Source organism: Nothobranchius furzeri, chromosome 7 (assembly GCF_043380555.1).
Source record: "Nothobranchius furzeri strain GRZ-AD chromosome 7, NfurGRZ-RIMD1, whole genome shotgun sequence".
NCBI lineage: Eukaryota > Metazoa > Chordata > Actinopteri > Cyprinodontiformes > Nothobranchiidae > Nothobranchius > Nothobranchius furzeri.
The window spans coordinates 34441655-34467433 of record NC_091747.1 but is presented as its reverse complement, the minus strand read 5'-3'; the positions used below and the strand labels follow the sequence as shown (position 1 = coordinate 34467433).

General features: G+C 42.7%; 1 long non-coding RNA gene across 1 annotated transcript; it reads right to left on the bottom strand.

Annotated features, from left to right (window-relative positions):
* Positions 1–5272: 5272 nt before the first annotated feature.
* Positions 5273–12020, bottom strand: LOC107382603 (uncharacterized). The gene is made up of 3 exons (XR_011521151.1): positions 11952–12020; positions 6264–11867; positions 5273–6160 (listed from the first exon to the last, which is right to left on the bottom strand). It is a non-coding gene; the product is annotated as an uncharacterized lncRNA (long non-coding RNA).
* Positions 12021–25779: the final 13759 nt, after the last annotated feature.

Genomic DNA, 25779 nt, shown 5'->3' with positions numbered 1-25779 from the left:
TGAAGTACCACCGGGGTCCCCTGTGGGACATTCGCACTCGGTATACCACATCTGATAAGCAAGCCACCACTTTTGCTGGTGGCTGCGAAGCTTAGGGGACACGCATTTTTTCTACTCCGAGAAGTAGACCCACACCTTGTCTCCAGGTGAAAAGGGCTGTCCACGACACTGGCAGTTGTACACTCTCCTTTGACACAATTTGTAGTTGGCTTGTGCCTGACGGGTGAACTCGTGCATCACCCGCAGCCGCTCTCTAAGTCTCTGGAAGTAGTCCATCTCCATGCCCCCAAAGCTCTCGTCCAAACATCAGGGCAGCTGATGTGCACTGGCTGGACTTTTGCACAGCTGTGCAGTAGGCCGAGAGGGCCAGGGGCAGATGACAGTCCCAGTCCTTCTGATGGTAATCAACCAGGATGGTCACCTGGGTGGCCATGGTGCAGTTGAACCTCTCCACCACTTTGTTACTCTGTGGGTGGAGAGGGGTCATTCTGGTCTTCTTCACCCCAGCCGCTGGCAGACTTCCCCAAACACCTGGGCCTTGAAGTTGCGTCCCTGGTCACTGTGTAGCTTGGTGGGGGCCCTAAAGCTGGTGAAGATCTCCTCGACTAACCTCTTAGCAGTCGTAGAGTCACTTTGTGCCTGCACTGCATATGCTTTGGCCATTTTGTGAAGTATTCCATTGCCACAAGAATGTAGCAGTTGCCAGCCTCAGTGATGGAAAAAGGGCTAAGAGTCCCCACCAGATACTGCAGCAGGGGAGCATGTGATCAAAGTTGCCCATTCTGGGCAGAGCACATGTCACAACACTGCATGAACGGCTCCACGTCTTGCCTGTTCCCATGTCAGTGGAATTATCTTCTGACACTCGGGATGCCAGGATGCCTCCAACAACTCTCTGATCGATGCCAGGGCTGGATCTGCCAGCTGGATTTGCTTCAGCTGGTCCAGTGTCCAAAACAGATGCTCCTCACCAGTGGTTTCCTCAGCAGCAGCAATGGATTAGCTTGCTTGATCCACTCACTCCTCCTATTGCTTACAGTAATGGCATTCTGCCACTGTTCAAGGATTGCTGGGAGAGGGCATTAGCTTTGCAGTGCTGTTGACCAGGTTGATGCTGGAAGTCAAAGTCAAAGGCTTGAAGGATCCTCAGCCATCATACCACCTGCCCCTCTGTCTGTTTGAAATTCAAGAGCCAGGTCAGCGTGGCATATTCAGTTCACAGCAGGAATCAGCTGTCCTGGAGGTATGGCCGGAAGAGTCGGACTGCCACCACCACTGCCAACAACTCTTGGTGGGTCACGCAGTAGTTTTTTTCTTCCTGGCTCCCACATTACTGGCGTCCATGTCAACTACAAAGGGGACCTGGGCATGAGGGTAGGTGCTAGGAGCTGCCATGAGGGAGGTCTTAAGTTGGTCAAAGACAGCAGCACAGGCATCATCCCAGTGAAGGGCTGGCCTTTGTCGATAAGCCAGTGGAGGGGGCTGGCGATAGAGGCAAATTTATTAAAGAATTGGAGGTATTAGGACATTAAACCCAGGAAGCTGAGTAGCTCCCGAATGTTAGCTAGGGAGGTAGTTCTGCACAGTGGTCAATTTTGCCGGTTTCATCACCGCCTCCTGGGCACTGACCACATGGCCCAGGATTGCGGCCTTCCTCTGCCACAAGTGACACTTGGTAGGGTTCAGCCCCTGTCCAGCTTGCCGGATGGCGTCAAGGGCCTCCTGGATTTGGGCCGGGTTCGTTGAAATCCACCAATAAATACTGTACCAGCAGATTGTCAAGGTACAACGCACAGCAGGTTTGGGGTATGACCACCAGCACCCTCTCCATGAACCCTTCGGACATCGTGTTGCACAATCCGAAAGGCATCACCTGGAACTGCCATAGTTCTTGTCTGACGGTGTACATCATCTTCGGCCTTGTGTCGGGGTGCAGCTCCACCTGCCAGTATCCGCTGCATAGGTCAAGGGAGCTAATCCAGCTGCAGCCAATCATGTAGCCCACTGTGTCGTCAATACGGGGAAGTGGGTAAGAGTCCTTCTTCATGAATGCATTAAAGCGGTAATAGTCCACACAAAACCGCCATCCCCCCATCTCCTTTCGGACCAGGAAAACCGGGGCCACCCAGAGGCTGTCAGACCGCTCAATGATTTCAGAACTCAAAATCTGATGAACCGTCTCCACCGTCACCTGCCTCTTAGCCATTGCCAACCGGTGATGTTGCAGAGCCGGTGTGGATCAGATCTTACACCAGTCCCATTTGGGTGCAGTCCTCCTCTTTGGCAGCTAATATATGTATGTATCCAACCAGCAGGGGCTTTACTCAATCATTTGGGGCTTGATCCAGGCCCTCACAGCTTCATCACCACAGCCCCAAAACAACTTCCACTATCTCACTTGATGGGGCCTTTGCTAATATAGGATTGAGTCCTGGTGATGGCTGAGGCAGATCTGGTGGCTGGGTTGGAGCGACTTGGGGGCTTGTCATTTGCACTCTCTGTCTTTTTTTTTTTCTTTGACCAGATTAGAGATCCACCGTTAGGGTTCACAGGTTGAGAGTCAAATTGGGCAAGTTGACTACGGCTCCTAAAAAATCAGCACATTCACACCTATGATGCAGGGTTCCTGGATCTGGGCCAGGCAAAACTCATGTCTCAGTGCTTGTCCTCGTCCTTCTACCAGCAGCTCCTTCTTCTCTTTCATTATGGCTCTTTATCTGGTCACGGCGGTGGGCTGGGTGTCGGTTGGTGACCAGATCTCGGAGAGAGAGCCTGAAGTGCCTGAAAGGAGGCCAGGTAAGACCAAAGAGATGGTGGACCCTGTGTCCACTAGCACACGGAAGGGCTGACCCTCGGCACTGGAACTCAAGTACAACCCTTTCAACTTTCCTGGGTACCCCACCAGGGTGCCCTGTCTGTGGAGAGGAGCAGTGGTTTGAAGTGGTGGTCCTCTCAGAGCACAGCTCCTATGCTGTTTCCCGACAGATGGGTGCCTCTTGTCTTTGGAGTTCGTGCAGGGAAATCTCTGGCTACGTGACACTCGTCACACTCATAACAGCGGTCTCCCTGAGTGCTTTGGTATCTCCCTGCTGGCTGGACTTGAAGCATCCTCTCTGTCTCCTCTTCCTCTGCAATGTCAGCTTGCCAGGCATGCTGTGGTGGGCTGTGAGCTCTTGCAGGATTGGGCCATCTAATTAGGATCCTTTGTGCTTGCTCAGCTTTTTGGAGGCCTTCCATGAGAGTGTTGGGCATGGCCAACCAAACATGTTGCCACAGGTATTATGATGTGAGGACTTGGAGGAAGGTATGGAGTGCCAGTTCATCACGAACAGCCATCGAGAACTGGGCATAGTATCATTGAGCGTGAAACCTCACATCGGTGGCGAACGTGCCCAGGCTCTCATCCTCTTTATGGCAGTAGCTGGTAAACTCCTCTCTTCTCTCCTCTGCACACAGGTTTTTGACAAACCTTGTCTCTAGCACTGTCATCTGGGCTTAAACATTCTGTTTATCCCTTGGAGCTAGGTCGAGGAGCACTTGCAGGGCCTCTCCTTTCAGAGCCAGTGCCACATGTGTGGTGGTCTCGCCATCCTCCCAGTCACTGTGCATGTCGCCAGCCAGGTCTGGGTGAGGAAAGATTCCAGGGGTATTCCGTTGTTGTTGTTGGGTAGCTTGGCAGATGTCTTTGGTGCTGCTTTAAATCGTCGCTGGCAAGGCACCAAATCTGCTGTGATCTGTGATGTTGACATCAGAAGACATAGCTAGTCTATCTAGGAAGCTGTGGTCTGTTGTTTGTTGAGTTAACCACTGTGGAAGACATTTTGATGACCAAATGGATGGTATTTGGTTTTGGTAATTCATGTCAAAATTTCTGCTGAATCCCTACTGGATATATTCCAGAGTCCTATTGGCTTCATCAGAACGTGATCTTCAGCTTTCGTTGGAGTGGTTCACAGCCGAGTGTAAAGCAGCTGGGATGAGAATCAGCTCCTCTAAATCTGAGACCATGGTCTTGATTTGGAAACGGGTAGAATGCCTTCTCCGGGTCAGGGATGAGGTCCTGCCCCAAGTGGAGGAGTTTAAGTATCTCGGGGTCTTGTTCACGAGTGAGGGAAAACTGGAGCATGAGATCAATAGGCGGATTAGCGCTGCATCTACAGTGATGCAGGTGTTGTACCGGTCTGTTGTAGTGAAGAGAGAGCTGAGCCAGAAGGCGAAGCTCTCGATTTAACGGTCGATCTACGTTCCTACCTTCACCTATGGTCATGAGCTCTGGGTAGTGACCGAAAGAACGAGATCGCGGATACAAGCGGCCAAAATGAGTTTTCTCCGAAGAGTGGCTGGGCTCTCCCTTAGAGATAGGGTGAGAAGCTCGGTCATCGGGGAGGGGCTTGGAGTAGACCCGCTGCTCCTCCACATCGAGAGGAGCCAGTTGTGGTGGCTCAGGCATCTGGTCAGGAGTCCTCCTGGACGCCTCCCTGGTGAGGTTTTCAGGGCGCATCCAACCAGGAGGAGACCTAAAGGTAGACCCAGGACACGGTGGTGGGACTATGTCTCTCATCTGGCCAGGGAACGCTTTGAGATTACCCCGGAGAAGCTGGCCCAAGTGGCTGAGGAGATAGAAGTCTGGGCTTCTCACCTTAGGCTACTGCCCCCGCGACCTGACTCCGGATAAGTGGATGAAAATGGATGGATGGATGGATGATAGAGTACTGTCAGAGAACAAGTGAAGAGTCGATGTGAGAACCAAAAAGGGGGGAAACATAGTTGCAGGCCTTTTACTGCAAAGTACTGGACTATCCTAATTGATGAACCAAACCAGGAGAACAGGGCAGTCCAGGCAAGCAGTAGGCACACTGAGAGGTTATTGTTCCTCATCCCTGGTTTGAGATTACAGTGAGGGACAGCTAGTGACAGCTGATAACATTTAGATTCAACATGACAATGGAATTTTCACATCACCATGTATGTTGAACCAATTAAACACCAGAAAATGGATTGCAAATGTACGATATTCATTTGCAAATGTCCACGTGTAGCAATGCAAAGCAAACTAAACAGCATTATAAGAGTTTTAAATACAAAATAAATGTCCAAGTCTCTTTTGCCTTGATTCCCAAAATGCCTTGACATGGCACTGGGTGTGGAAGTGAGTTTTGGAGGTTGTCTGAATTGTATCAAATATGTAAATATTACATGCATATAAATTACTGCTTTATACAATTAAAAGGTGCAATGATGATAAATCTACCTATATTTTCTTTTTTTTTTTGTTTGTTTTCTTTTTTTTCTTTGACTATTTTCCTGTGGTGTCTGTCTCTTATCTTCCTGCATCTTCTCTCAATCTTCCAGAAAAACTGCTGCCTGGCTTCCCACTTTTTCACCTAACTTTTGAACTACACAGATCAAAGGGATCTACCGACTGCAAAAATAGCAAAGTGTGAATTTTGCGGCCACACTAGTGAAATGAAGTCACCATACCGCTAGTTTTGAGTTCCATTGCCAGCGCATCGAACATGAATGAAAGACAGAAATTACCAGACAATATGAGCGGACATTAAAAATTGTGTGTTAATTATAATTTTTTTGAGAATGTTACTGTGGCAATGTTCAGGATGCAGCTGCCCTAAGTACATAAACAATCAGTGCTCTTCATCCTCTCCACTCAAAAGAAGCCCTGGTCCACTGAGGGTCCATATAAATAGTTTAATGTAGTTTGAAACTGGATCTTTTTAGGGTGTCCCCTGGGTGTGTACGATGAGGGATTCTAGGGAAGCCTGTCACTGTCACGTTGGGTTTAAGCTGTTTGACCCTGGACATTCAGAATCAACTCAGAACACAGGGATTATGGTGAGTAAACAATAATTTATTATATCTAAGGGAAACTAAAAGAGCACCATCAAAAAGGTGAGGTGAATATCTTTCCAGTCTCTTTAGTCCAATCCTTCTTAGGAGCGAGGTTCGGGACACGGGAAGGAGAAATGTCCAGTCGGTAGGTGACTGGCAGGAGCAGAGCGGGGCAGAATGAAACTCGGGAGATCCACCGAGTGCAGGAGGATTCAGAGGGTCGAGAAAAGCGGGTCGGTCAGGCTTGGCTGGGGAGCTGAGAGACAGGTATGGGTCCAGAGTTATGGTAGGTTCTGTAGGTGGAGGCTGGGATCTGTAAGGAGAGGGAGACGGCATGTGAGTTACTTGGAAGGAGGCTCGGAAGACAATCTGGTCATACTCGAGAATAAAGTCTCATGACACTCAGTTAACACTACCAAGGTTGAGTAATCATCCAGCGCTGAGGTGTCTCCCTGCTCCTTAAGAATCCGGCCGCGTGATGGCAGACAGCTGGCTGCTCTCCAGTACCGCCCATCATGTAATGACACAGAAAGCGTTTTAGGTGTGTTCACTCACCTTCGACTATGACAGTCACCATTTTCGGGAGAGTCTGGCTCCCCTTAGCTCCCTCAATATTCCAAACCCTGAATGCTTCCGTGTAGGAACTTTGTCCTTGTCTGTCATAAGCAGAATGTTCCACACCCCTACTGCACACTGGTTAAGTGGGTGAGTGTTAAATACAGGCCAGGCAGATTATCACATGAAGACCAGGTTTGAGAAGAGCAGAAAACAAGATCAAAGTAACTGAACTAGAAATATTTACAAACCATGTCACACTGGATATCTGTTTAGATTGAAAGGAGCTAACAATTCTCCTCAAACTTGTTCCTTGTGAGGAGCTGCTGATACAAATGGACATCCAGTCTCTGTCAGCCAGACAGGAAAGTTAATGTGTCTGAAACTCTAGCTCTTAAAATCATTATCCCACTTGTTTATCTAGCTTACATCTGTTTAGTGTATTACACCACTACTTGCTGATATTTACCTTGCCCTGGGCTCTGGCTAGCAGACGAATAACACATGAACCATCCTTCAAACCCAGTCCAGATGGAGCCACTGAATGGGACACAGGTCAAGGAATCAATGTCAGCCCTGAAGCACATGGTGATGCTCTGATTGTTTGAGCAGGATTAAGAGGCCACTGACTGCCCTGTGTGTATGAGTGAGATAGAGACAGAAGCTACAGGACTCGTGGATTGAATGGAGACCAAGATTGTTGACTGAAAGTCATCTTTCTTATTACCTGCTGAGCATGTGTCCATACAACCTTTTGGTCAGCTGCATCATAGCGTCATCTCGTGAACCATTGGCCCAGTTTAGCGGGTGATGCTGGTTAATTTCTTGACTACTTAATAAAGGAACATTTTTAGAGTGATTCATCACATAGATTTTTATAGTTTCTGTGGCCGATCATTCAAAAATTAACACTGTACCAGCAGTGACCTCAAAGCAAGCCGGTCTTTTTCACACTTGCAATTCATCAGTTTAATAAATTGTAATTTGATGCACACACATAGTTAATGAGGACAGTCTAAAGCCTCATTTACACCGAGTGTGAAACGGAAGAGGATCAAAATCCAAGCAGCTTCTGCAATGAACGAAAATCACTGAGTCCAATCGGAGGATTTACAAAGCAGTGATACAAAGCAGATCCAAATGTGGAGTTGCAGATTCTTTCCGCATGATCTCCATTAATTTCAAACGTGTGATGTGGATTGTCATGAAATTGAAGAAATGGCATGAGTCAGACAGAAAGTGATGTGTGCCAGCAAGCTGCATCCAATTTGTTTCAAAATAAAACCCACGTTGCATCATTCTGTAATTATTAATGACTGGAAAATCGGTTTGCAGTGTATGGTAGTCTGAATGGACTGGTGTGGCTTTTGTGTACCAGGTCATCTTTTCACTCATGGTTGTTTTTGCATGAACTCATGAGCAATGTTGCAGAGGCATTCCACATACTATCTAGAGACAGTGTAAACGACTGCAGGGATTCCAGTCCATCGGTTCCGCTCTCGATGTAACTGAGGCTTGAATGATTACAAACGTTTTTGCTGCACACAGCTGACTGCAGAGGGACCAGGGAAACCATTAAATCCATGTTCAAATGGTCTGTGTTACCAACTTGAATCTGAAAGAGCAAGCATTGATAAAAATTAGAACATTCAGTGATTTTAAGTTGTCACATTCAGTGAATTAAATGGATACAGGTTAGTTATTTTGTATCCCTCCATTGTCTATGCTGCTTCATGCTACAGTTTAATATTACAACTGTCAACTTTGAAAATTAAATTTAAGGTTCTTTTGCACGTGTATGATTCAAGGCCCACGTGACGAGAGCTTAAATTGTCTTAAAATACAGTAGAGGTCAAACATTTGGACACACCATCTCATTCAATGTGTTTCCTTTATATTCATGACTATTTACAAAGGGGCCAACAAGTGCTAAACACCTCTGGGAACTCTTTCAAGACGGTTGGAAAACCATTTCAGGTTCAGACCTTTTGAAAATCATCAAGAGAATGCCAAGAGTGTGGAACGCAGTAATCAGAGCAAAGAGTGGCTGTTTTGAGGAAAATAGAATATAAAACATGTTTTCAATTATTTCACCTTTTTTGGTTAAGTACATAACTCCACATGTGTTCATTCATAGTTTTGATGCCTTCAGTGAGAATCTCCCAAATGGTCAAGAAAATAAAGACAACACATTGAACAACATATTATCCCAAAATCCCACGAAGAGTAAGATATATGCAGAAGGAAGGGTGTTTCAACAAAGATGGGAAGGTGAATAAAAATTTATGCTCCAAGGAGAAAACCCCGGTATGTCTTTGCAGTCATTAGCGTCCATACTACAAGTATCGGCATCTGAAGCACTGTCCTCCTCACTCTCAGACAAATTGAAAACACTCCTCTTACTCAGCAGTTTGCCAATTTTGAAGCACAAAAATTGAGATTTCAACTGCTCAGTAATCTGTTCACATAGATGGCTCACCAACTGACCTCCAGATGGAGCTGACTGAACTCCAACACACTCAAGTCAGAGTATGACTTTGTGGCTGCTGTAGTTTTTGCTAACACTTTACTATAAGGGTTGCTTTATTATTGTTACTCAGTTCATATTTAAGCATTAATAAACGAAGGATCACTCCATTAATGGTCCCAATATGCTTTCCATGTTAGTTCCCATGTCTTATTCCTCCACAGACGATGAACATCAGCTTTCTCACAAAGATGTGGAAGACATTTTAAAAGGGACCTGCACAAGAAAGCGGCCATGTGCCATGGCGGCCCTAAGTATAATGTTGGGGTGACATTGAGGAAACCACCTCAAATCAATAAATACCACACTTCCCAAGCCATTCATTTAGAAGCAACATGTGTGGGGGTGCACGCTGTTGTTAGAACACACGCATAACGAACATGCTTAATGAACACATGTGCAATGTGTACTGAACAACGACAAAGAAAAAAGTTTTTGCTAGTAATTTCGCCCATGGTAAATTGAAACACTTAGATCAGTAAGAGATAAAAGAATGATAAAAAGATAACAAATAATCTGGTGAAGAACAATAAGGGCCCTGCCTAGCAGGCCCCTTACGAGCTATTCTGGCCTGCCAGACTCCTCCGCTCAAGGGCGTCAGTTTGTTTTTAGAATTGCTGGGGACAATAACCATACACTTGAGTGGGGTTTAAAAATTGCTGGGGACAATCATTAAATAGGCTAGCATATTTAAGTATTCATCAGTTTTTAATGTTTCACTCCAATATGCAGAGTAGTGTATTGACAGTTATTAAAAATCCTGTTTTGTTTTGTTTTTCCAACGGCACTGAAACCCCCCATTAGCCTGTAAGCAAGGTGGAATATTAACATCCATATAGCTAGCCTAGCAAAAAAGATATTGTATTATTATTATTGTATTATATTATATATATCCTTGTTATATTATTTGTGACTGTCAAATAAGATTTTTAGAGAAAAATACTCATCTTTTTATCAGGCTCCACTCTCTGGTCACCTCCACACTCCGACAGGCTAGCTGTCCGTGAACTACCAGATTGATTGATTTTTTTAAAAGTTAAGAAGCTGAAGTAGGTGAAAAGTAGTTGTCTGTCGACCATGTCGAAAAGAAAGAACGCAACCGATATCAGATGGTTTTTCTGCAAGAAAAATGTGCTGTAAGTGCATCCCGACAAAAATAAGACTTAATATATCCAGTTTTATCATTTGATATTGACTTACTTAGCAGTAGATAAGAGGGCATGAGAGAGGTTTCTCTCATCTACTGGTACAGTTAGCTAGCAGCAATAATGGTTAAAAACCTTACTTTATGCTAGGTGATCAAACCTCTTTTTCCCGTGACATTTTTACTGTTCATGTGCTATTAGGGGCATCTGGGAATATTTCATAGATTGATAAAATGCCTAGGTTTTCATCGTTTTTCAGAAGACTTCATCTTACAATACATAAACATGACAGCACAGCCCTGTGATATACTCCCGACCTGCTCAAGTGGATAGTTCTGAAAGGAGGTTGTAGTAGCCTACCGACATACAGGTGTTGCACCTGTCACTGAGTGGTGCTGTTTAACTAATTCCAACTAGGTCCCCATCTAGCAAATGGTCCCATTATGTGAAATGACCCATCCATAATTAAAGTGTTAGAGGGATTAAATTTTAGGTTGAAGTGTGTAAATGAATAAGTCTCAGAATAAAGTTTTGTGGTGTAAAAGTGACTGGGAAACCAGATGCTAACCGTGTGACCCTAACCCCTTACATGACCTTAACCAGCCCAGCCCTTCCATAGCCTTGCAAAACTGTGTTAACCTTAAATCAGATTTTGATGGCATTGATAATACAAAATAGCACTATGTTTGTTCAGTAGGAATCAGCACCCCCTAGAGTCACATGTGTCTTAATGCAATTTGTTTTATTATATTTGAAAAAAAAAAATCTGATTTTTGTCCCGTATGACCGACCAATTTGTTTCAGGGTATCTTTTTTTAAACCGTTAAGTTATTTCCACAGATTTTTTTTTTTTTTTACTTTCTGACTTATTAGCCTAGCTGAAGTTATTTATATTTTCTAACCACAAAGAACCGGCACACTTTAAAGTCAAAAGCTTTCTTCAAGTAAACAACACAAGTTCAGTGCTTCAGGAATGTGTCCCCTTTTTGGATGCCAACTAATGGACACCCAAAGAACCTATACTTTTCCAACTAAACCAAAAATAATTAAGTCAAAGTCTATGCTGCATTAGCAAAATAAAAAAAAATAAAATCACACAAGTTGTAATGTTTATTTGATTATCCATTTTCTATCAGGAACAGAATGTGACAGAGGAAAATGAACACATGCAGGAACAGGCAGCTGAGAATGGAGAGGTGAAATTCACATCAACAGAAAATCAGATATAACCTTACAGTAAATATGAAACCAACTTTGGTATACTCTTACAGCAAGTGCAATCACTGGATGAAGAAATGGAGAGTGTTGAAACAAGCTCAGATCAGATTCAGCAGGTGAGGGTTCAGGAAGCAAACATATGCAAGTTTTATCCATCTGCAGGGCTTTGCATTGGTTCAACTTGTACAAAAATATGGAAGGAAAACAGATTTGATTAAAACAACAGATAGATCTACAACACTACATCACTACTACTAAAATACAAACAGAAAAGTAAGTTGTCTATATAACATCATGGTATGACCAGTTGGAGAACACTGTGTAGAATCAAAACATTTCTGAGAGCTATGCATGGAAACTAATGACAACTGAATAATTACATTATAGGTCGAGTCACCAGGTACTGATGCAGGGAAGCAGGATAACCCTCCACAAGCAAACCATCCATACAGCTGAGGGTCCAGGTTCCCCATACCAACCAGCAGTACAGCTAATTGAGCCACAAACTCTGCCGAACCGCATTCTTCACTTCCAGGAGAGCTGGTTCAAAATCTTCCCCTGGCTCCATTACAGTCCTGAAATAAAAGGAGTTTTGTGCTTCTACTGCACAACTGCTTTTAAAAAGAACATTTAAACAATGGCAAAAAAACTGAACATACCTTTATTTCTCAGGGGTTCAGAAACTGGAAGAAGGCTAGGGAGTCATTTGACAGGCACGCTAGTAGTAGGGCACACACACACACACACACACACACAGGTCAGTCAGAATGGAACTGTTCTCAGTGTGTTCACAATGTGTATTTGTGTGCATTCAAACCTAATGGTTATTTCCCTTTTAATTTTTGTTCTGTTAATAAAACAGTTAACTGATCCATCTTTGACTAAAGAATCCTTCATATTATTTTAAGCTTCAAAAGACTCATCAAGGCATCCAAACAAAATAAAGGGAGAACGGCTAATGTAACGGATCACCTTCTGACCTGTTCAGTAGATGTGGTCTGGACAATTTGTGTCATCACTCTTGTGCTCCACATTCACCAAAAAGCAGATTATGGCACCAGATTATTCTTCAACTTGCTTTTATTGGCAGCAATCTGGTCCAACAGAACACACACAATTTCCATCAATATGAGTTATCCAGCCTCACACAGGGGTCTCCACCAACTTACATGTTACTGTGCTGCGTGATTGTATAGTGGTTATTATTACTATTCAAGGTTTTTTTCACATTTTACATAAAAAACAGATTATAGTGGATGACCAAAAGTTGCTAATAACACTTGTAACACAAATACATTTTTCTACTGTAACATTCATACATGAGCCTTCCTGGTATAACAGAACACACAATTTCCATCACTAGCCACGTTTAAATGGGCACAAGTAAATGGACTGAACACCCAGTCAGATCAATAATTCTGCACATTACACTTTTCATTTCGTTTCATGGCATTTGTTTACCATCTTTTCCAGGAAATACAATTCTCTGCGCATGCTCAACCTATTTATTTGGACGGAATGCTTGGTGCATAAATTACCCCCAAATTCCACTACCTCCGCTCCGCTCCGCTCCGACACAAACGCCGGAGCAAAATCGGTCCCGTTGTAGTCAATCAGAGCAATTCCACTACTGCGGCCGTGCTCCGGCAGTGCGGCGCCGTGCGCCGCCCTCTGTTCCGGCGTCCGGCAAAAATAGAATCGATCCTATTTTCGCCGGACGCCGGAGCACCTCCGCAGTAAATGGACAGAAATCACAACCGTCCAACAGGAAAAGGAGCGGGCACAACTTCCGTTTTTCACAATAAATCGATAAACAAAAGGCGTTTTTTGTTTCATATGCACAGGTTTAACAACTTTTAACAACTATCAGTGGCAGCTGAAGTTTAAATGTACAAAAGTAAGCCATAAATACAGTTTCCACTATCAAAGTAGTCACACTTTGTTGATCCAAACACTGCTGATCTCTCAACACAAATGATGGGCAGATTAAACAGTTCATTTCGATGCTTCTCCCACACAACGGGTGTTTGGATCTAACTTCCGCGTTTATTGCTCGGACTGTATCGCAAGATCTCGAAAATCCCGCGCATGCTTGTTTGCCCACCTCAGGTCTCCGCACCGGAGCGGAGCCGTTGTAGAGCGGGCAGCAGTAAAAATTGAGTTCGGAAGCGAGCGGCTGCGGAGGGCGGGGGCGGACCGGAGCGGAGCGGAGGTAGTGGAATTTGGGGGTTAGTGTCCATTACAGACATTTGGGATTTCCGAACAAGCAAGATTTTCATTGGCTAGAGGAGATTTTGCGCATGTAAACGTGGCTATGTGTATTATCCAGCATCACACTCTGTTCAGGTTAAGACAGCGAAGTAACTTAACACTCACTCACGAGAAGTTAGCTTCTATTAGCAACACGCTAATCGAAGCATTATCACCCATATAACTTGCTTTTCTTTTTAAAGCTACAGCTAAACTTCTCACAGAACACTCCCAAGAGCCCTCGCATGTCAAAAACAAGTCACAAAAGCTACTTAACTCAACTTAAAATAGACTTTTTAACAACATATAATTCTGCTCACATGTACTCGCCTCCACCAGCTACATGCTAACAGCTGGGGTGGCTGTACGCACGCCTGAAGGACCCCTGCATTAATCACATTAAAATATCGCCTTCTTTTGGTGTTAAATAAAATATAACATTGCTTACCTGTTGGAGCAAAAGAAGAATACGTGATTCTTGAGCAGTGTGGGTGACGTACTCTCCTGCTTATCACAACTGCTGACAGCTGGGTGGCAAGGTACTCAGCATAACGCAGGGCGCTTTTTCAGAAATGTTACAAAATAATCTAAATTGATTACGGTTTTATTTTTATTTAAAGCTCAAGTATAAATAATTAGATGCCAGTTGCAACATTTAAAAATCTGCTGGGAACAGACGTAGGTATACGATCTGAGCTGGTAAAAAAAAAAACTCATCAGCAGGCTTTTTTGAAAGTGGGGGGGACACAGCGGCCAATCACAAATTTTGCCGGGGACATGTCCCCGGAGTCCCCGGTTAAAATGACGCCTATGTCTCCGCTGTTTAATTCTGCCCAGAGGAAGGATCTGGGAACTCCCCTATTTAAATAACCCCACCCCCTGAGAATTCTAACTGAGTCAATCACCACTGAGCAGCATACGTCACACTCCATAATGCCGAGTTTGTCATAAACATGACGACTGAAGCGGAGTTCGCTGCGGCTCTTTCCTCTGTTCTAAATGGCTTGGACACGTCTTTAAAAAACAACAAGTAGAAGCGCTAAAAGCCTTTCTGACTATAGAAATGATATTTTCTTCTTCTTCTTCTTCTGCTAAAAAAAAATTAAAGATGTTTAATTACGCCGTCGCCAGACACCATTTTTACTACAGCTACAAAACTACAGCGTCGTGGGGTACAGTCGGCATTTCCATCTTTTTTCTGATTGGTTATTTTTGAGCTGCCTAGTCCCGTCCCTCATGTGCCTCTCTGCCTGTGAGATACCAGACTCTTTCTCTGTGCAGAGTTAAACAGAGACGAGTCTGGCAGGCCGGGCTTCTTACGAGATACTATCTCATATCGGTAAGGAAACTATTCAGACCCCCATCAATTTTTCACTCTTTGTTATTGTTGTAGTCATTTGCTAAAATCAGTTTAATTCATTTGCTCCTCATTAATGTACACACAGCACTCCATATTGTCAGAAAAACACATAATTTTAGAAATGTCTGCAGAGTGGTTAAACTGAAACATCACATGGTCCTAAGTATTCAGTCCCTTTACTCAGTATTTAGTAGAAGCACCTTTTGTGCTAATGAAGCCATGAGTATTCTTGGTAAAGATGAAACAAGTTTCTTTCACCTGGGTTCAGGGATCCTCTGCCACTTACCCTTCCAGATCCTCTCCATTTCTGTCAGGTTGGATGGTAAACAGTAGTGGACAGTCATTTTTAGGTCTCTCCAGAGATGTTCAGTTAGGTTTAAGTCAGGGCTCTGGCTGGGCCATTCAAGAACAATCACAGAGTTGCTGTGAAGCTTCTTCGTTTTCTTTGCCAGGACTTTTCAACATCATTAAACACATGGACAACAGAAGCTTGATCTTGGTGTGGGAAGAGTTTAACTGACTGTCAAATATGCACATAGCGTGTTTCCAGGACAGCTGAGTAACTCTGAGACAATTATAAAACAAAAATAAATTGTGCCCACCTTAGTGTGTTTGTTAGTTGGGGACTTCTAAACATGTTGTTAGTGACTACTGAAGGTTTAACTTGCCAGCAAAAAATGGACATCATAACTGTGACAGAACAAAAGCCAGCTGCCATTCTGGCTTTTTAGTGTCTATCTTTCTTGGTGTAGCCCACCTTTACCCTCTGGCATAGGTAAGGGCTCCCTAGATTCTACAATGTAGAATTTCCCTTTAAAACAGTGTACCTCAAGTCTTAAGTATTTCTACATAGTTTGAGTACAAGTTCCCTTTAACTCACAACATTTTTCTCTTAACACAATGACCAAACGTAGTTAAATTTAAACTAGTAATTTACTGAATTAGTAGTTTTGAACAACAGTCAAAAAGAAAAACCAAATACATTCAATCAATAAACTGAAACTTCAGTTATAACTCAAATATGTGAGGGGTCCACTCACCAATCACACACACAAGCACACTAGCCGGCTTCCACAACTATAGAAAACCTCAAAGTTGCCGGCCTGAGTGAAGCTAGGGAGAGGTGAGGCCTAAAACACAATGGCCACTTAACTCTCAATAGAGCAATTAAACAAAAAAAGGTACCCGATTTTGTAGCTCAACATTCTCAAACTCACAACCAAATCCTTGGGAAACTGGTGCCAAACTGTGTCCTGTCTGCTGGTCCTGGTCCAGGCTCACACTTCCAATGAGCGATGTCTGGGCAAAAAGCACAAAAAATATTACAAGATAATCCATAGGCAGTCTCTAGCAGTCAGTTAACACGCCACACACAACTTTTCTTCACCTCCAGGCTGGAAGAATGAAGCTGTAGTCTCCGCAGTTAGCTGAATTAGCTTAACAATGCTCCGAGTGCTACTTTCACTTAGCTAGTGAAAGCTAACTGTCCGCTAAACTGCTTCAAAGTACTATTGCAGATGAAACTTCAGGACAAACTTTGAGCTTAAGTGTCCACAAGTAGTCCAGGAACCATTAAACAAGCGTACATTACCGGCCATTAAGTCAACGATCTGGAAACTTATTTAATTACTCTGCTTCGGACATGTGCATCTTTTTCTCCCGTCCTCCTCGCCAAGCTCTCTCCTCCTCCTCCCGATCGCATCTTAGCACTTCCTTTTTTCCACAATAAAACCAAAATAAAGTACATTAAAACATGTTAAACATTTCTTGCTTTTAACTTATACTTAGGTACTTCTTAAGTTTTAAACTTCACCACATACATGAAATACAATATTAATAACACTTTTAACATTTAATGAACTTTAGCTTTTAACCCCTTTTAAACTGTAATATGCTTTAAGAACTACATTAATGCACTAACATGTTTGTCCGGGTTACACTGGCATACACATATCTTCTTTTTGTTAGCAGGAATGAACATTACATACTTGAACATGAGTGGTCAAATACATCTTTAACTCAAAATGAGAGACTGACAATAATGAGGGACATAAGTCATTGAAAGTGATAGCCTTAATGTAGCCTTTAGTAATATCTTAGAGTCAATTGCTTTTATCCAAAGCTCCACCCACTCCTGCCATCATAACGATATTTCCACATAATCCAGTCTTCTCGGACCACTTTGATAACCTTTGAGTTTTTTATAACTGAGTTCTCGAAACATGAAAGTAAATTTCACTATAGTCGGTCTCCATTTTTATGCAAAGTCCTTGAGCAAATAGTGGCCATCCAATTATGTGAGCATTTAAACACTAATGATCTGTTTGAGGAATTTCTGTCTGATTTTAGAGAGTACCACAGCACTGAAACTGCATTGGTGAAAGTCACAAATGATATTCTCATGACCTCAGATAAGAATCTTGTGTCTGTTCTAGTCTTGTTAGATCTCAGTGCTGCTTTTGACACAGTTGATCACAATGTTCTTTTAGAAAGGCTTAAACATGTTGTAAGGAGCAAAGGAGCAGCGTTAGGCTGGTTTAAATCCTACCTGTCTGACAGATTTCATTTTGTAAATGTACATGACAAATCTTCTTCATACTCCAGGGTTACTTGCGGAGTACCACAGGGTTCAGTGCTTGGACCATTTTTTTTACTATATATATGCTCCCAATTGGTAAAACCATTAGACAACATGGGATAAACTTCCACTGTTAGCTGACGATACTCAGTTATATCTATGCATTAACCCTGATGAACCTAATCGGTTAGTTAGATTACAGGCTTGTCTTGGAAACATAAAAAATTGGATGACTCAAAACTTTTTGATTTTAAATCAAGACAAGACTGAATATCTCATCTTTGGACCTGAAATTCAGAAAAGGAAATTGCTTCGTCAATCACCTGACCCGAATGGCATTACATTAATCTCCGAGAACAAAGTAAGGGACCTTGGTGTTATCTTTGACCAGGACATGCCATTCAAATCCCACGTTAAACAGGTTTGTAGGATTTCCTTTTTCCACCTTCGGAAATTGCTAAGATTAGATTTCCAGGAGTGATGCCGAAAAACTAGTTCATGCATTTATTACATCAAGACTGGATTACTGTAATTCAGGAAGTCCACAGAATGTAACTAAAAGTCTTCAGCTTGTCCAAAATACTGCAGCTAGAGTTCTGATGAGAATTAAAAAGAGAGATCACATCTCTCCAGTCTTAGCTTCCCTAATTGGCTGCCTGTTAAATTCAGAATAGATTTTAAGATCCTTCTTCTCACATATAAAGCTCTTAATAATCAAGCTCCATCATACATCAGTGATCTGATTGTTCCATACGTTCCTAACCGAGCACTTCGCTCTCAGACTGCAGGTTTACTGGTGGTTCCCAGAATATCTAAAAATAGGATGGGACGCAGATCTTTTAGTTATCAGGCTCATTTCTTGTGGAACCACCTCCCAGCTTTAGTCCGTAAGGCAGACACCTTGTCTACTTTTAAGAATAGGCTTAAAACATTTTTATTTGATGGGGACTATGGTTAAAATCTGATGTTAACCTAGATCTGGACAAGTGGAGGAATAGAGGGAGGTGGAGTGTACAGTCAGTAAAGACGGCTCTCCCTTGCCCTGCCTCCATCTAAAAGGCTAGGTTATCCAGAGTTATCTCTGTAGTTACGCTGCTATAGGCTTAGACTGCTGGAGGGCACACTGACCACTTTCCACACTCTACGTCTTTCTTCTACAATCTGCTCTTTAACTGTATTATTTCCTGCAATTTCAGCTTGATCTGTCATCTTGATCCCCAGTGAGTGATGGCGGATGGCTTCTTATACTGAGCCAGGATCCTCTGGAGGTGTTTTCCTGTTAAAAGGGAGTTTTCCTCTCCACTGTCAAACTGCATGCTTGCTTAGTATGAGGATTGCTGTAAAGACTTGATGTAATTTGCTGGGTTCCTTATATAGGAAACTTTTTTCTGATTGGCTTAATGAATTGACCTGTATTGGAATGTTTATTCTGTAGAGTGCCTTGGGACGACGCCTGTCATGATAAGGCACTATATAAATAAGCTTGAATTGAAAATTGAAAGTCTCAATTTGGGACTGTCTCGCACAAAGCTGGATGTCTGGAGGATTTGATAAATGAATTAATTTATCAATTTCCTTTATCAAAAGGGAAAACTTGAATATTTCAGCCAGCATGTGATCATTTCTAGACTTTAACGCTCTATTCTAGTCTGCTCCCTCAATGCCATTTATGAAAATAGCTTCAGAAAATGACTTGTAAGTTCTACCCCAAAGTATCTTTGTATAAACCCCCATCTGAAGGTTGAAAGAGACTGCTCTTAAGTGTAACCTAAAGAAACTAAAACATTCTACTAGGATTGTTCTCGATAACTTAGGGCGCACATCTTCAGCAAGCATTGACCATATTTACACCAACAATAATTCTGCTTGGTCAGAAGCAGAATCAGCTCCAGATAAGTTTACAGACCACAATGTAATCGCTGTGGCAACAAAAGGGAAAGCAGTGAAGTTAGGACCAAAGATACTTCGGGGTAGTATCAATGAGTTGTTTCTTTGCATAGCCAACAAACATGTGTCGGTAAAGAGGTTCACTGCGAAAGCCAATAAAGCTCCATGGATTGATGCAAAATTTAGACAGTGTATAGAGACTCTCTTAAAAATGAAGTTTGTGCTGCTGGGAACTCTTATCAACTTGGTGCTATGGTCAGATTATTGTAAAGGCAGGGACAAGGTAAGTGTTTTTAACAGGAGGGATAAAAGACAGTATTACAAGAACAAATCTGATCAAAATAGAAATGATAGGAGACATCTCAGGAACACTAAAATGAGTTACTGGGCTGGGAAACAAACTTTGTAACACATTACTTAATATTAACATTAATATTAAGCAGTTGTTATTACTTTATTAATGTTTATTAATGCACTAAGTAACATCAATAAAGGGACCCCTATTGTGAAATGGTACCCATTTTTAATCTCACCTTCCCGACACTGACCAAAAAATGTGCACAAGCTGCTCAGATGCTCTCCATGTTCAGCAGCACAAACCTGTGTGAGCAACTGTTGTCTGTGATGAAGATGAACAGAAGAAAAGAAATCTCACTGATGAACTCCTTCCTCAGCTCAGAGCCCAACCGCAGAGAGGCAGGAGTGGGTGGAACAGGTGAGGTGTGGATGGAACAGGTGATTATCACAGTAAATCAGAGTGGAGCAAACTCAGCTTGAAATATTTTGGTTTTGTGCACTTTTTCTGCTCTAAAGCATGAGAGGTAATAGGTGAGATGTTGCATTTTCATTTACGAGAATTACTATTTTTCTTATTTTTGTTGGCCTGTGAAAAATATTTAACCTACCTTAAAACAGGAACAGCAAATACTTCAGATAGACTGATAGAAAAGAAAAGCTCTTTATTGCCCATCAGTGGGGAACATTTGGTGTGACAGCAGCAAATGCAATCATTACAGGAGCAACAACGGAATATACAGCATAAGAATAAAGAGTAACCAACAAGAAAAGCAAATGGAAATACTTCAAAGTAAAAAAAAAAAAAAGCTGAACATTTACACATTTTAAGGAATAAAATTAGGGGAGGAATAAACGTGATGTGATATGAGACACAAGGCTGCATGTTTATCCAATGAAATCACAAAAATGTTAACTTTTACTCACTGATAGAAAATGTTACACTAAAACATTTTCTATCACTTTAAATGTGTAAAATCATTATTAATCCATAGTCGGATCTCAGGGGGCTGGGCCCTAATGTCGGACGTCACTATAAAGGCGGTGAAATCCCGGACAGGTCGGTCCTTCACATGGACAGCACATTTACCGTCACTTTGTCAACAAAATTTGAGTTAGGCCCATAACTTCATCCCACCTTTTCATTTCAACCCTGTGTGAATTTGAGTTTCACACCTCCACTCTTTTCTTTAGATGCAGATCATTTAACCAAACGGAGATGTGTTTTTACCTCCTCTCAATGTCTCATCATGACATCATGCTTTCTTCTCAGAGGAGCTTTAAAGGAGTGGTTTTCTCATTTCATCAATACAGTTCCAGTGGTTTCTAGTAGGAAGCAATGCCTTGTAAGACCAAATACAGTGGTGCACCCGTTCTCTGACCTAAAAGTCGCCCTCATCACAGCTGAGCTTCAGACGGAAGATTTTGTAGTCTTGTTTCCTGATATGTGGACATCTCACCCTGGATTGGATAACATCAGCACAACTCTACCACTGACTTGCAACGATGATGTTCTATCCCCGCAAATAACACAAACCTGGAGGAGATTCTGCTGTGTGGTGAAGTTGCTAATGCTAACAGTTACCTGAGATGTTCTCTGCTGTTTCCTGGATGCTAAACCACTAACATCCTTCCTCGTCATGAGTCAAGATGGGTGAGTCCATGAATGACAAGTGACAGTGTGATGTAGATCTGTCAGGCTTTTCTAATCATAGAGTTTCACCGTCCCTCAGAAGCTAACGCAGAAGATAGGTGTAGGAGACTTTTTTCATGTTCAGCCTGCATGTAAAACTCAGAGTGACCCATTAGAGTCAGAAATAATAATTAAAAAATGGATTTTCAGTGTTCCACGCCTTCAAAGATGCAACATAAAAGTGGAGACTCAGCCTGTTGAAAGGCAGGAAATCCAAATTTAGGAATTTAGCTCATGTGAAATGAAAACCTCTCGAGATAAAAGTTTGTTGCTTTTTAACCTGATGGCAGAAAATACCTTCAGAGGGGTGGATAACTTTCAGAAAACATTTACAGGCCTTCTAACAGACCTGGGGTCTCATTTATCAAACATTGCGTAGAATCCTTACTAAAACCGTACTTAAGCTCAGCAAAAAAAAAGTACTTACGCCAAGTAGGTTTGTGATCTATCAAACATGGAGTGCGCACAGCAGCACGCAATCTCCGCTTCATAAATCGGAGACTAACGAGAATGTTTCTCAGCTGCTTTTTAGTCACATCCCGCCCTAACCACGCCCACCTACTGCCATAAATAGTCAATGTAAAGTGCCTTGTGGATCTCATGCATATACATAAGCCGGCTGTTGCAGAACTCTGCCAATGACCATGGCGACCGTAGATCAAGGCAGATCAAGGAAGCGCTATTTCACAGAATCAGAAATTCAGGAACTTGTGGGTGAGGTGGAGAAATGAAAGGAAGTGCTTTTGCAAAACAAATAAGAGAAAATCCACGGAGTGGCACAGCGTTGCTGAAGCCGTCAATGTTGTGAATTCTTCAGAGAGATCTGTGGTGGATATTAAAACAACGGTCCAATCGGGATTCGATCCCCAGACTCCCAGGTGAAAGTTATGCGCGCTAACCAGTCAGCCAAACTGAGATCTTCCCTGTCCAAGTAGCCAGGGCGCATGATCAGTCGGGTCACAGTGACAGGACACACACTGTCACAGACGCATGATGTTCTGTCTTAATCTGTCCCCCTGCTGATATTCTGCATTCCGTATTCTGTGCTTCAGGCTGTGTGTGTGTGTGAGTGTGTGCGCGCGCGCCTGTTTGTGTGTGTGTGTGTGTGTGCCTGTTTGTGTGTGTGTGTGTGTGTGTGTGGGGGGGGGGGGGGTCTTGTTCTGTGTGAAAACGAAGCGGTACAAGTGATAATGCTGCAGGATTTCATAATTGTATCTTCTCAGCAGCAGCACTGCAGGTGCTCTCCATGTCCAACATGTGTGTAAGCCAGATCCTTAGTCAACTTAAAGTTGCGCACATCTTTCTGCTAAGTTTTCTTTCATAAATCCCAAAGTTTGCGTGGAAAGTTGCTTACGCAGTTTTCCGACCCCGTTTTGTGCGTAAGCAAGCTTGATAAATGAGGCCCCTGGTCACAGCTTCAGTATGACCAGAGTTTACGGGTTTTCTACCTGAACCCATATAGTATCAGCGACACCATGCCACCATGTTGGGTCGGTCTCATGCTTGACTTGAAACTGGGAACTCTATTCTAGAGGTGTTTTTGAGCACCATTGTTGAACCTTTATGGGGAAAAGTGATGTTACAGCCAGCGGTAGGGCAGCATGCAGGCTTAAGGGCCTGCAAGGTCCAGAAGGATGCCTCACACCCCGACCTTGATCCAGAGGCTGTGGGAAAACTAGCAAAGCCAGCAGGGGCTGACTGAAACTCTTTTATATTACCCAAGACTCGTTACGGGTCTGTGTGAGTTGTTTTGAAAATGTTAGAAGCCAAGATGCTTGATTCATGGCATAAATCAAAATAACTCAAGCAAGCTGTCTGCATCTGGGAGCTCAATGGAGGCATGTTGCCTTTGAGTGGTGTGAATGTTAGCTACAATAATAATAAATAAAAATGTTAGTGATTTTATGAAATGTTTATTTATCCTACGTGCCACGACTGGAGTGAATTTTCATTATGATGTTTCTGTCTTGTCCTGGAAAAGGACCTAAATGACAAATATTAGGATAAACAGTTTCGAGCGAAGAAGAAAGGAACAGAATTGTCTCTAGGATAAAAATCCCTGCCCTATGCTGATGGATGTTTAACCTTAGCCATATCTCAACCTTTTACTACAACTTCTGTTTGATGTGTAACAGAAAACAGTAGTTTACTCAGCTTGATGTTATTTGCCACCTGACTTTTTCTTCTTTCTAAGATGATAAAACTTGGGGAAGAGGTGGGAATGGATCTGTTTATGACTAGGAGAGGTGGGACTAAAATATCTTCGTATCAGGACAAATCTATATTACAGGAAACAGGACACAGTCAGAGAATGTGTGAGTAAGTTAGGAGATCAGGACTAAACTTCTGGAGAATTACTGAAGCAGTCTGACAGCAGCAGGAGACTCTGTGGCTCTGAGGAGTACAGATTAATTTATTAAAATATCACTTCTCTGTGATGATCTCAAAAACTAAAGTCACATTTTTACACTGTTCTTTCATTTACTCTGATTCGTGATTCAAATAGGAGGTTTTTCTCCCACAGTGTTAAAAAGACAGCCTGACATCAAGGATCCAAATTACAACAGAACTGAGTCATTGTTTCACTTTGGCTTTCTAAATCCTCCAACATCCTCCACTTGTGATGGTCCAGAACCACCCAAGAAGCATCACTGAGGAAGATGTGAATCATCACAGGACCCTGTCTCAAGCATGCTGCTGCTGATGGGATGACTCAAGTAGGGGCTGCATGACTTAATTTAAATTTTTTTTAAAGTCGACTGTCAAGTAATGAAAATCGAGCCGACTTTGACTAGTCGTTGATGACGTCATACATGTGAAGCGGCGCGCGCGCGGGGGGGGGGGGGGGGGTAGGTTCGCTGGAGTTTTTGACAATTAAAATTGCGCCCACATTTTCAAAGTTAAACACATTTCTTTTAACAGCAGTAGTTTCTGCTTCAGCCATCTCCCCCCTCCCCCTGCTTCAGCCCTCTCCCCCCTCCCCCTGCGCAGCGGCCGCAAACTCACTGATGCGCCTGCAGCCTCTCGGAGTTCCTGCTGCTCTAAACATTAAAATAATTATTTCATTTTCTGTTCCTCACTTCTGATTACCTTCAATGGTGTCTGTATGTTGCAACCACCAGGTACAAAAGCAAACTTGTTTTTATTTGACTATTTTTCTGTCCTGTCTGTTTATTATCTTCCAGCATCTCCTCTCAATCCTAAAGAAAAACTGCTACCTGGGTTCATATATATTCACCTCATGAGTTACCTTTGAACTGCAGTTGTAAAAGATCTACCGACCGCAAAAGCAGCGGAGTGCTCTCCGGCCACATCAGTTAGGTGCGTCACCGAGGACAAAACAGGTGATGCGCCCCGATCCACAGCAGCGAAACGCATTAGGCACAAATAAAAGAATAAAAGACAGAAAACATAAAAGGAAATGAGCCGACATGAACGATTGCGTGTTAAATTAGTTTTTGAGGTGGCGACACCTGATTTGATAATGTTACTGTGGCCGTGCTCGGGATGCAGATGTCTGGAGCGCGTCAACAATCAGAGCTTTGCATGCGCAAGCTGGTTAAGGTTAGGATGGGGTGAGGGGAAGGTTAAATTGCAAGAGGGTAAAGGTCAGAATTTGGTCAAATGTCCATTTTACGGCGGTGTCAGTACCGACGCTCTGGCACAGCTCGTTGCCTCCCGACGTGCAGGAGCTTGTCACCTGCTGTCTTTTCCGAGGACTGCATCTTGCCGGTCATTATCACGTGACAGCGACTAGTCTATGACAAGCATAAAAAGTCACTACAGAGCAGTGAGGTCGACTAGTTCATACAATCCCTAGTCTCAGGGACGAAATTTTGATTTCAGAAGTGGGGGGGACACAGCAGGCTTGTGCGGATTTGGGGTGGGGGGTGTTATGTAAAGACCCCTTGACACGTCACGTGCCCATCTCAATAATTTTTCCATCCTATATATATATATATATATATATATATATATATATATATATATATATATCAAAGTTAAAAAATGTACAACTCTATTATTATTTTTATTTATTATCATTATTGAAGTGCAGTTTTGGCTGTTGACAATGGGTAGGCCATTGTATTTATTGTTTTGGGTCTTTTTTATTGTTTTTGGTGCAACATTTTCTAACAGGGAGTGAGATTCCTTTTTTATTCAATTTTTGTTTGTTATTTTTATTCATTTAGAAGTTCTGGTTCTGGACATTTCAATGTTAAATTAAGGTTTATTTGTTGCATTTTAAAGGGTGTACTTGCATTATTATGATATATTAACATTATATCAGTGGTTATTTTGGTCTAGATAATGTTGACAATATCGTTTATCATCAACAATTTGTTGGACAAAATATCGTCCAGCAAAATTTGTTACATTCCCAGGCCTAGTCAAAAGTATAAAAATTATTTATACATAAACGGT